Genomic DNA, 11,524 nt, shown 5'->3' with positions numbered 1-11,524 from the left:
TCCAGCTCTGTCACACACAGCCAAAAACAGAGAGAGACAAACCAGGCTGCTCTGTAGGACTATGCCTAGACTATAGGGATTTGTCAGCAAAAACGGGCATTTTGCCAACAAAACCTCGGGAGCATCCAGATACCCAAGGCACCCTCACGGCTGGAAAAGTCTTTCTTTCGAAAAAGAACATCGAAAGATGGCCTTTCGAAACAGAGCGTCCACACACACCAGCAGGGCCAAAGGTTCGGTCTGTTCTTTCGAAAGGCCTCAAGCACAATTTCGAAAGAGAGAATCCACACATACCAGGGCGCTCTTTCAAAAGAGCAGAGTAGGAAGAGCCATGGGCAGGGTCGCATGGTAGATGAGCCCTTCTGCTGTCCCTTTGAAGGGCCCCCCCGCATGCCTTGGCCTGCACATGCTGAGGCCCAGCAACCCTGTCCCCAGGCAGAGAGAGAATGAGAGCGAGAGAGACACCAGAGGAGGCATCCCAGGTCCCCATGGACCCCGAGCAGCATCCCTCCAGCATTGCAGCCATGGCCAGCACACTGGCTGTGGTCCTGGCTGCAGTGCTGCAGCAGCTCCAGATGGCCACCACAATGGCCACCCTTCTAGATGCCATCTTTAGGGCACATCGTCCCCAGCCAGTCCCCCAGGTTATCTGCCACCTGTAGAGCTGCCCCGCAAGCAGTGACTGGTGGGACCGGCTGGTGCTGGAAGACTGGAGCAACAACCGGTGGCTACAGAACTTCAGGATGACCAAGGGGCCATTCCTGGAGCTATGCCACTGGCTCACTCCAGCCCTCCAGCACCAGGACACACATCTGAGGTCGGCGCCCCCCTGCACAAAAGGGTGGCCATCGTCCCATTGAAGCTGGCCACCCCAAACAGTTACTGATCTGCTGGCCACCAGTTTGGGGTGGGCAAAGCCACTGTCGGGGCCATCCTCATTGAGGTAAGCCGTGCCCAGCTCACACCTAGACGGCATGCGGGGGCTGGGGGGGTGCAGTCTGGCAATGGGCACCATCAGGAGAAGTGTGGGCACCCCAGTCAGGGATGGGGACAGGCAAGGGCGGGCACCCCAGGGACAGGGACAGGGACAGGGGCAGGGATGGGGACGGGCCTGGGTGGGCAAGCCGCACCCCGCCCCACACTCATGAGCATGCCCCTCTATGCCCTGCAGGTCGTCTGAGTGATCAACAAGGTGCTCCTGGGGCAGCTGGTTCGCATCGGGGACCGGGATGATGCCATCCAGGGATTCCAGGAGCTGGGCTTCCCCAATTGCTGCAGGGCCCTGGATGGCACCCACATCACCATCTGGGTCCCAGAGCACAGCCGCAGGGCCTATGTGAATTGCAAGGGCTACCACTCAGTGGTCCTGCAGGCCCTGGTTAACACCAACGGCCGGTTCCAGGACATCTGCCTGGGCTGGTCCGGCCGTGCACACTACACAAGGGTTTTCAGGAACTCAGGACTGGGACATCATATGGCCGAGGGGATCTTCATCCCCTGGTGGGAGCTCCCTACTGGGGACACTATGATGCCGCCCTGCATCGTGGCGGATGCAGCCTGCCCCCTGCAGGCCTGGCTGATTCGGCCATGCACTGGGCGCACCCAGCTGAGCCAGGACCTTTTTAATGAGCGGCTGAACCGCACATGGAGCACCATGAGGTGGGCTTTTGGCTGCTTCAAGGGGCGTTTTAGATGCCTCTGCACTGGGCTGGGGGTGGGCATCCCCATCGTCCTGGTGGTGGCTGGGGCCTGCTGCACCCTCCATAACCCGGTGGAGGCAAAACACGAGCCCTATATGCAGGGGTGGGCTGCCAAGGCGGGGCATGGGTACGAACAGCCCCCTGCCGCCCCATGCCACCAGGCCCAGCAGGACGGGGTTCGTGTACGGGAGGCCCTGCGCCAGGCCTTTGAGCGGGGGCCACAGTGTCCCCCCACCCTGAACACTCCCCCCATCTGCACCCTGCACACACACATGCACACCCCCATAAGAACATAAGAACATAAGAATGGCCATACTGGGTCAGACCAAAGGTCCATCCAGCCCAGCATCCCATCTGCCGACGGTGGCCAATGCCAGGTGCCCCAGAGAAGGAGAACAGAAGACAATGATCAAGTGATTTATCTCCTGCCATCCATCTCCTGCCCTTGTTCTGAAGGCTAGGGCACCATACTTTATCCCTGGCTAATAGCCATTTATGGACCTAACCTGCAAAAATTTATTGAGCTCTTTTTTAAACCCTAATAGAGTCCTGGCCTTCACAGCCTCCTCGGGCAAGGAGTTCCACAGGTTGACTGTGCGCTGTGTGAAGAAAAATTTCCTTTTATTAGTTTTGAACCTACTACCCATCAATTTCATTTGGTGTCCCCTAGTTCTTGTATTATGGGAAAAGGTAAATAATTTTTCTATATTCACTTTCTCCACACCATTCATGATTTTATATACCTCTATCATATCGCCCCTCAATCGCCTCTTTTCCAAACTGAAAAGTCCCAGTCTCTCTAGCCTCTCCCCATATGGGACCCGTTCCAAGCCCCTAATCATCTTAGTCGCCCTTTTCTGAACCTTTTCTAATGCCAATATATCTTTTTTGAGGTGAGGAGACCACATCTGCACGCAGTACTCAAGATGTGGGCGTACCATAGTTTTATATAGGGGAAGTATGATATCTTTTGTCTTATTATCGATCCCTTTTTTAATAATTCCTAACATCCTATTTGCCTTACTAACTGCCGCTGCACACTGTGTGGATGTCTTCAGAGAACTATCCACTATAACTCCAAGATCCCTTTCCTGATCTGTCGTAGCTAAATTTGACCCCATCATGTTGTACGTGTAATTTGGGTTATTTTTTTCCAACGTGCATTACCTTACACTTACCCACATTAAATTTCATTTGCCATTTTGCTGCCCAATCACTCAGTTTGCTGAGATCTTTTTGTAGTTCTTCACAATCCCTTTTGGTTTTGACCACCCACCCACACCCTGCACACGCGCGCACACACACACACACACACACACACACGCACACCCACCAGCACACATGCACGGGGGACATGGGTAAACCATAAAAATAAACAATTTACTTTACAGAAATGTGCCCCTCACATTTACATGTGTGGGGGGAGGGGGAATGGGGAGCCCGGGTGGGGGTCCTCACCCCTCCACAGGGCTCAATGGCTGGGATCCCTGTCACCCGCGCCTGCCCCATCCTCCCTGTGTCTGGGGGGCCCCACCGGGGCCAGGCTGGGCCAGAGCCGGTGGCACAGGGAGGTAGGGGCGTGGCTCAGCTATGGTCCCCACTCCTGTGCTGGGCTCGGCACGGGGCAGTGGGGCAGGGCTTGGCCTCCAGCTGGCCAGGAGGCTGTGGGCCAGGTGGATGAGGCTGGCCAGGGAGAGGTGGAGAGGGAGTAGGGCCTTGAGGTTGGCCTCTTTGTGGGGGCTGTTGTGGGGGAGGCAGGAGGATGGGGGATTGGGGTTGTGGGGGGAAATGCTGGGAGGGAGGGGAGGGGGCGCACGGGCAACAGGGGTGTGGGGGTCAGTGGCGAGGGCGATGGGGGGGTGCAGGTGCAGGAGTGACCCACGATGGAGCGGCGGCAGGTGCCAGGTGGCCGACCACAGCCTGTGTGAGGGCATCTAGATTGGATGCCACCCAGTCCCGTGCCTGCTGCTCCATGGCAAGCCACTCCTGCACGACGCCCGTCAGCTCCCTGAGAGCAGCCATGTGGGCCGTATCCCCTGCCACCTCCTCCTCCTCCTCCCCAGCCTGGTGGCGCCAGCGGAGGGACCAGCGGCAGGCCCATGCTGTCCCAGTCCAAGGCCTGGGCCGCTCCCCCTCGCCCTCTGTCCTCGGGCTCCCCGGGCCTGTTGCAGAGCTGGTCCGGCTGCTGGAGCTGTGGAGACATAAGGGGAGAGGAATGGGCCATTAGTCCCAGTGAGGGACCCCTTGATCCTCCCTGTCTCTCTCACCCCATCCTGGGGCCCTGCATGGACCGCATCCACGGTCCCCCCTCTGGGATGCAGGAGTGCTAGCTCCCCTCCGCAGCCTGGTGGCCCATGGTGCTGTCTGGCCCGCATGGTGCTGGGTGCCACATGTCAGCCCTGTGAGACCAGGGTGGTGGGGCCATCTGGCCTGCCTGTGTCCTGGGGCTGGTGTCGCTGTGGGTGGGCTGTGGCTGCGCTGGGCAGGACTGCGTGCCCCCCTCCTCTGTCCCTGTGGCCACCAGTGTGCACAGTAGATACCTGTGGGTCCCGCCAGCAACTCGAGCAAGGTGCGGTTGGAGGGGGCCAGGCTGGATGGGCCGGACAGGACGTCAATGATGAGGACCCCCTTGCTCGAGCCCTCATCATCACTGCTGGTCTGGATCCGGGGGAGGGGACTGAGGCGTGCCTACACTTGCGCTGCATCTATACTTGCATTCCTCTTTTGAAAGAGGTATGGAAATGAAGTAAATTGAAAATGCAAATGAGGCATACATTTGCATATTTGGCAACTCATTTGCATATTCTAATTTCAAAAAAGCTTTCAGAAGAAGAAAGCAGTGCAGACACTGCTCTTTCGTAAGTAAATGCAAAGGGAAGAAGGATTCTTTCGAAGATGGGGTTTAGTTTAGAAAGAGCAGCATCTACACGGCTTTCTTCCTTTGAAAGAAGCTCTTTTGAAATTAGAATATTCAAATGAGTTGCCAATATGCACATTTATACCTCATTTGCATACCTCTTTCGAAAGAGGAATGCAGGTGTAGACGCACCCTTGCTCTCTTTCAAATAATCTTTCAATGGAGGGCGCTTTTCCCATCCCAGGAACAGAGGACCAGCTCCTACCCTGTGTCTACCAGTCCCTTCCATTTGGAAGGGGCACGTTAATGAGTGGGTTTGAAAGATGCTAATGAGTCACTGCAATAAATATACAGCACCTCATTAGCATAACGGTGGCTGTGGCAATTCAAAAGCATGGCTTTTTGAATCATGCGCTGCCCGTGGAGACAGGACCTTCTGAAAGGACCCCCTAGTTTTTGAAAGCCCTTCTTCCTATCTGGTGTTAGGAAGAAGGGCTTTTGAAAATGGAGGGGGTCCTTTCGGAAGGTCCCCATCTCCATGGGTGGCACACAATTCGAAAAGCTGCACTTTCGAATTGTCCCAGCCATCATTATGTTAATGAAGTGCTGCATATGCATTGCAGCACCTCATTAGCATCTTTCGAACCCACTCATTAACATGCCCCTTCTGAAAGGACGGGGTTCCTGTAGACCCAGCTCTAGAAAGGGGAAAGATCTTTTGAAGTTAATTTCAAAAGAGCAGCATGTCAGGGTAGACACTCTGCTGGTTCTTTCAAAAGAACTCAGTCTTCTGACCTGAAGTTTGACTGTATTTGCTAGTGTAGACACACCACCAGACGAGCCCCTATAGTGACTCAGAAAGTTTCCATCACGATTTAAACCATGGCTCATCTGCATACTTGAGTCAATCTAATTCTTGATCTTCCCTCCCACCCCTCCACTCTCTGATTTGCTCACCTTGATTATCTTTTTCTGATTTGTCCTCCTTGCTTACTGTTTTTGGTTCTCTGTGTCTTAAATATTGAGTCTGTTCTGGTCTGGCTATGGTCTGAAGAAGTGGGTCTGTCCCACGAAAGCTCACCTAATAAACTATTTTGCTAGTCTTTAAAGTGCTACTTGACTGCTTTTTGTTTTGATAGTGTGTAGACTAGCACGGCTTACTCTCTGTTATTATTTGAACATCTTTTCAGAAAGGTCATTTCCCAGACTCTGCTGGTTCCTGCCTTGCTATCTCAGAAACTCCACTAGGCTGGGCTTTATTATCTTGGTGATAATGGCGTGCTTCATTTTCTCTGTTCTGCCTTTTTTTCTTTTAGAAAAAAACAAAACGAAAACCTCTTTTCATTATTTCTTCAACGGCCAGAACTGACTCAATATGATGGGTTGATTGCTGTGCCTTTTGAATGAAAGTCACTACTTGGTCGTTCTTTCTCAACTGTCTTCACCCCAAGACATTATTTTTGGGAGGGAGATGAGACATTACATCTTAAAGAATTTCACCCGAGGGGGCAGATGCCAGCAATTTTAAATCAATACATTCTTCGAGATGTTACATTACCCTGCAGACCTAGTGCACAGCAGAGATAAAATGGCTTTCTACAACTGATTTTTTCTTCCCCTCAAGCTGAATGGAATATCAAAGCCCACATCTAAAAGGACCGATTAAGAAAAAGGCTGCACATAATGTTATCAACAGCAACATGTTATAAATTACATGGAAATGATTGTCTGAGAACTCATTTCCTCCGCTACTGCCAGGCTAACAACAATAAATAAAAGAGCTGAAAACTGAGATTCCTGCTCTGATGTCAGAATATTTTCTGTTTACATCATTTTAAAATGAAAGATCGAAGTATAAATCAAATACAAACTCCCATCTAAGCAGTGTGTTTGCTGTTAGGTCAAACTTTAAATCAGTGGGTCTGACCTAACCCAATGTAGATTGGTGTTGCTCCACAGTTAGTGGAACTTCAGGTGCTTACACCAGCTGAGAATCTGGCCCCATCCAGGTAAAGATAAACGCAGAGCTACTCAAATGTATAGCAACACAAAGAAAACCTATGTTATGTTATCAAAACAAAAAGCAGTCAAGTAGCACTTTAAAGACTAGCAAAATAGTTTATTAGGTGAGCTTTTGTGGGACAGACCCACTTCTTCAGATGGTCTGTCCCACGAAAGCTCACCTAATAAACTATTTTGCTAGTCTTTAAAGTGTTACTTGACTGCTTTTTGTTTTGATAGTGTATAGACTAGCATGGCTTCCTCTCTGTTACTATGTTATGTTATATTATATTATATTATAGGGGCCAGCAATCTTTCCGAGGTGGAGTGCAGAAATTTGACCTTTTGATCGCTACGTACTTACGGTCTGAGTGCCAGTGATACTTTTAAAGTCACTAACAGTCCAACTTCCAACAGCTTCATTAATAAATAAATGAAGATGCAGAGCTTTACTGTTTAGGTGATAGCTGGTAGCATTAGCTGGTCTTTTGTTAATCCACAGGCAGCATGGCTTTGAGTAAGCTCCCCATTGCATTGGGGAGGGGGGGGAGGGGGGGCTGAGCTCCCACCTTGTGTGCCGATGAAAATCAGCTCACGTGCCACTCTCAACACCCAAGCTGGGGGTTGCTGACCCCTGCTATATTATATTGATTACTTCACTTTATTTGCATTATGGTAGAGCCACAGATCCCCAACCACAGTCAGGACTCCATTGTTTTAAGTGGTGTGCAAAGCATTGTACTGAAGAGTTTACCTAGTCCTTTTGTAGATACAGAGGCTGTGCAGTGCTGGAGTATGCTCAAATTCCAGGAGCCAGTAGTGAACCAAGGGTACCAAGACTTGGAGGGAAGAACAGAAATAAAACTGCTGTGTAGACAGTATTTTGGAAATTGGCTTGATGTTTTGCTTATTTCGGGGTTTCCCTGTAGTGTAGACACATTATTCCAGAATATTTTATTATTCCAGAATATTTTATTTTGGAATAAATATGCCGGAATAAACTATTCTAGAATAACTCTGTAGTGTAGACATACCCCGAGGCTACATCTACACTACACTGTTACGTTGAAATAACAGCCGATTTTCTGATAGAACTTTGCTAGCATCCACGCTACGCACATGCTATTTTGAAATACATTTGAAACAGCTGTTTTAAAATAGGCGCTGTTAAGACACAGAATAGCGCTATGTGGAAATAAGCCACAATGGTGTCCAATGGTGCTATTTCAAAATGGCGCTAGGTGTTCAGAAATGCTATTTTGAAATAGCTCGGTGCCATTGCAAAACACATCTTGGCTGGGTCTACACGTGCCCCTTACTTTCGAAAGGGGCATGTTAATAAGCGGGTTCGAAAGATGCTAATGAGGCGCTGCAATGAATATGCAGTGCCTCATTAGCATAATGGCAGTCACGGCAATTCGAATCACAAGCCGCTATGGAAATGGAACCTTCCAAAATGACCCACCCCGCCGGTTTTTGAAAGCCTGATCACCAGATAGGAAGAAGGGCTTTCGAAAACTCGGGGAGGGGGGTCATTTCGGAAGGTCCTGTGTCCACGGCCAGCACGCGATTCGAATTGCCGTGGCTGCCATTATGCCAATGAGGCGCTGCATATTCATTGCAGTGCCTCATTAGCATCTTTCAAACCCTCTCATTAACATGCCCCTTTCGAAAGGAAGGGGCTCATGTAGACCCAGCCGTCTTGTGTGCAGCTATGTTATTTCGGAATAGCTGTTTCAAAATATCTCATTGAAATATCTTATTAAAATATCTCATTAAAATGACTCTGTAGTGTAGATCCAACCTGAGAGGCCATTGCAGTGGATGTATACACCCCTCTCCCTTTACCCAGAGGCCCAGCACAGGCTTCAGCCCGTCATGAAAGAATATCCAAGCCCAGGTAAGACCTGGCTGAAACTTTGTGCCATAAAACATGCCCCTCTGTGGAGCAGATTTTGCAAACGGGGCTGGAGGAGCTGGGCTGAGCTGAAATCATGAGCTGCGTTGAGTCAGCTCCCACACCGATGCTCAGCCTTTGTTGGCTCCTATCTCACAGCAGCGGTCACCGCAGGAAAGAGTGTGTCGCTTCCCACGTCACTTTCTGCTCACCACAGACATCTCTGGGCTGGCACAGCCCAGCCTTTCCGGCTCTCGCTCCGGTGAGCTGTGTTGTTTGGTTTTCAAAATGCTGACGTGGGGGGGTGAGAAGCAGACGTCCTCTGCTCGTGGTTGGAGTCAAAAGCACTGTGTGTCGGAAGGCGAACAGGGCGTGTGTTGGCAGTTGAAGCGTGTTTCCCTTGCTTGTCACCTGCCCGCTCTGCCCCAGGGCTGTCTGGGATTACCTCTGGCAGCAGTTCTGGCCCGGGCTGGGTTTTAACAGCTTGTGGTGTTCAGCCACCAAACCACAGAGGGTGACTCAACAGCTCAAATTATCTCACTTCTCAGGCTTTTCCCTTTGGCTATTCTTTGCATAAGGATGGCACAAACCACCACAATAACCCAGCTGGATGTGAACAGGTGCTTAATTTAGCCTGCATTAATGACAGACATCCTCAGCTAGTGCCTAGCCTGAGTAACAGCTGGATGTTGGGCTCCTTCCAGGGATCCACCTCTCAAAGCCGTGCAATGGGAACAAAACCATTCCATGGGCCTCAGTTCAACGGCCTAGCTGGAATAACCTCTGCAGGCCTGGGTACAGGTCAGAGCTGGCCTGGGTGAGCTGTCAGTGTCTGCCAGAGCAGGGGTCAGCAACCTTTCCCAGACAGAGTGCTGAAATTTGACCTTTTGACTTCTATGTATGGGCAGAGTGCTGGTGATACATGAGACTTCTCCACCCCCGCCCCGCCAGCTGTCTGTGCAGGGTGAGGCTGGGGCAGACTTGAGACACACCCACCCCTCAGACTCTGGGGTGGGGCTCAGGGCAGGGCCAGGCCAGCACCTACCAGGGTCCCTCTGGGCCCCTTACCTTCTCCCCCACATGGGCAATGGGGGCTATGCCAGTGCTGGGCGGACAGACGTCTCCCCAGGGAGGGGGCAGGTGGGAGTGGCGGGGGGTGGCATTGTGCCCCTCTGTACCCAGCGCCCCCAGCTGTGAGTCACCTCCCTGGGCCAGGCACGGCACTGGCAGGGGATACGCAGAGCTGGGTGGCCAGGTGGCTCCCTGGGGAGGGGACAGGACGGGAGTAAAGGGGGTGGCACAGATGCACAGCCCAGCTGCATGCCTTCTGCCAGCCGGCTTGCAGGCAGGACTTGCCCATCCCTCTCTGCTCCCCCGCTGCATGGCAGGGCTGAGCTCCTGCCGCGTGTGGCTGAGAAGGGGCTCATATGCCAAGAGTGACACGTGGAAGGTGGGGGGGAGGATGTTGACCACATGCTACAGGCTTGGTTCTGCTCTCATGCTAATGTACAGAGGGGGAAATGCCAGCGGAGTGAAGACAGCTACACTGGTGTGAGGGGAACCAGGCCCTGTGATTTGTTGAAGCTTTCCCTCGCATTAAAAATAACTGAGCAGTCACCAGCCGTGTTCTGTGCAAGCTGAGCACTTGGGCAGCACCTCCCCCCCACCCAGGGGAGATTCAAGTGCTGCCCAGCTGGTGAGCAGCATGCCCAAAATCAGGCAGTACATTGCTACTGGTGGTGCACGCTGCACATGCCTTGGTGCACACAACAAAATTTATTCCACACAGAGATGGGAAAAAAAATTAGAGGGACCGCTGGTCGCCAGATCAGTCAGCAGAACGAGGGCAAAACATGGGTAGTTTGCTCATTTCTTGGGACAAGGTATATTTTTGGCTACTGCCAGTGGCCTTTGCCACTGCGCCAGTTCCATTGCTGCCATTGTGGGCTAAGGTTGTAACCAATGTCTCAAAAACGACAGTGGAAGTTAAGAACCTTGATGCCTTGAGGAGTGATAGGGTCGGAAAGAAACTAGTTTCACTCACGTTTTGACACCCTGCATTTGTCACGCACACAGCTAGCTGTGGGTAACCGTCCCATGTAGTGGTACCGAGATAATTTCACAGAGAAAGACTAAGTGTTCTTTGCAGCCTCAGCTGAGCCCTAATTGACCTTCAGCTCCAGCTGTTGAGGCAGCTGCATTAAGCCCTAGATGATCTAGGTTTAAGTCCCCCTGTGGGCAGTTGCACATCCACTTTGGTGAACATTTCCAGGAGATCACTGAAATATAACCTACCCTAGGTATGCTGGTCCCTGAGTCTGCCAGGCCTTCCGTATTCAGGAGCTGGTACCCATCCTTTAAATTTTTGACCACAGTTTTTGGACCCTTTTTCCCCTGTGAGAAGCGTTTGCTGTGTTTTGGCCAGCTGTATCTGGGATTTCGTTTTAGTGAACAAAGGGTGGCCTTGTTCATCCATACACAAAAGAATGGAAAAGATGGTTAGGTAATACCTATCCCGTTTCAGCTTTGGTAATCACTTCTGCCCCAGTCAACATTGCTCTAGGAGTAAAGTGTCATCTGAATACCCACCCATCATACTGGGGAAACCAGTGCTTTGTAGTTGCCCCTCAGATCTCAGGTCCAAAATACCCTTAACTCACAGTAGTCTCAGAGAGGCAGACGTTATTCTGTAGCTTCACCAACCCCCCACCAAAACAAAAAACAAACAAAACAAGCAGTCCTGTAGCACCTTAAAGACTAACAATTGTATTTATTAGGTCATGACGTGTCACAGAAAGACCCACTTCTTCAGATTCTGCAGCAGGAGCCAGGAGACAAGGAGCCAATTCAGATATTAAATGTGATGTGGTTTCAAGAGGCAATCAGTGATGTTTCTGTTTGGCAAGATTTCCACTTTAGGGGGACACAAATGAAATGGCAGAAATGGCACCTCTGCAATGCAAACTCCCAGTGTCCTGCAGTTGAACTTAAGCCAAGAATTTGCTTGGTGTAACATTTGTTCCAGTATACGCCTGAGCACAAAGCTGGCACTCATGAATGGATAGTGCT

The sequence above is a fragment of the Carettochelys insculpta genome, chromosome 1, assembly GCF_033958435.1.
Source record: "Carettochelys insculpta isolate YL-2023 chromosome 1, ASM3395843v1, whole genome shotgun sequence".
In the NCBI taxonomy this organism is placed as follows: Eukaryota; Metazoa; Chordata; order Testudines; family Carettochelyidae; genus Carettochelys; species Carettochelys insculpta.
Note: the sequence above shows the minus strand (reverse complement) of the source record.